Genomic DNA, 1560 nt, shown 5'->3' with positions numbered 1-1560 from the left:
GATCGACGGGTCTTTGGTACTTATCCTCTCCCAGCTTTCACCGGCATCGATCTTTTTCTTCAGCCGGTTCTTCCAGCTGCTCAAGGTGGTGCTCATCTTCGTGAGAGCTAAAGAGTCCACCTTCTTATTGAATGGCTCCGGGAACGTGTATCGTTGGTGAAGCTTCTGGAGGAGGGATTGGGCAAGAGCCTCGTTCTCCTTGCTTCTGAGGTCCTGAGTTAGGATCGGCACGGTTTCACGGACGATGCACCCTAGTTGCATGCCGTACCCTTTGGCAACCCACGAAGGCTCCAAGGGTAGGCCACTTTCGGAGACTACCGTGAAATGATCGGTGACGTTGGCGAGCACTTGCGGCCTCCGATCCCTCCTTGGCCTCCTCGCCGTCCTCTTCTTCTTACCCTCCTGAGGGTTGCCGCCGCTATCACCTTCCGTGCGGTTGGCCGCGTTCTCTTCACCGGTCGTCTCTTCACCGGTCTCGGCGGCGGCGTCCCAGGTATCGTCATCGTCGCCGGTGTCGGCGGACCCCCGGCCCTCTCCCTCGGAGGCGGCATCCCGGCCCTCATCGGTGTCGTCGGCGGCCTCCCGGCCCTCTTCCTCATCGCCGGGCGACTCGGCGGCGGCCTTCCGGGGCTGCTCGTAGCCCTCCCAGAAGTCCTTGTTGGCCTCTCTCGCTTCTTCGTTCTGGCTCCTGAGCTTAGAAGTGCTGCCCGACATGTTTATTTGCACTTCATTAAAAAGAGTCAAAAAGTTAGTACAAAATTCAACCAAAAAATTCGGCATGACCTTTGCTATTTTTTCTACGTAGGAGTGCCCATTTCTCAACCGAAACGGAAGTTCATCAACGCTTCGGGAGAAATGGGCAACTCAATGAAATCCCTGCAAAAATATCCACCATATACACCATATATCCACCATATACACCATATATCCACCATATCCACCATAAACCAGAAAACCTGGACATATATTGCTGGAGATATATAGTTCCTATTTTTTTAACCTGGAGCACTACAACAAATTAACCTGAAGCATCTACAATACATCAAACAAAACCTGGAGCATCAATACATCAGGCATTATTAACCTAGAGCATCAATACAATAGATATTATTATCCTGGAGCATCTACAACAAATTAACCTGGAGAATCTACAATACATCAAACAAAACCTGGAGCAATCACCTGGAGCACTACAACAAACCTGGAGCATCTTTTTAACCAACTGTTAGCATATTTAGTGCAGCCAAGGCAGTAGCTAATGACTTAGAAAAATGACTTCAATAGTAGGCAGTAGCATTTCATTCAAAATCAACTAGGCAGTATCATTTCATGATTAGCTTGTTCATTTTTTCATTTGTATTAAAAAACCTAACAAATCCTAGCTAGCAGTAGCAATAAAGAACATCAACATATAAAATTCCAGAGATAATTAAATAGCAGAAGCTTGAGCATCATATGGAAATGCTAGTGACTTCAAATGAAAATGCTATTACTCATAATTACTTAAATTTTTGGTAGATAATTACTTAAATTTAAAAAGGCAGTATATGCTTCTTCATA

The sequence above is a fragment of the Lolium perenne genome, chromosome 5 (genome assembly GCF_019359855.2).
Source record: "Lolium perenne isolate Kyuss_39 chromosome 5, Kyuss_2.0, whole genome shotgun sequence".
Lineage (NCBI taxonomy): Eukaryota > Viridiplantae > Streptophyta > Magnoliopsida > Poales > Poaceae > Lolium > Lolium perenne.
This window is presented reverse-complemented; position numbering follows the sequence as displayed.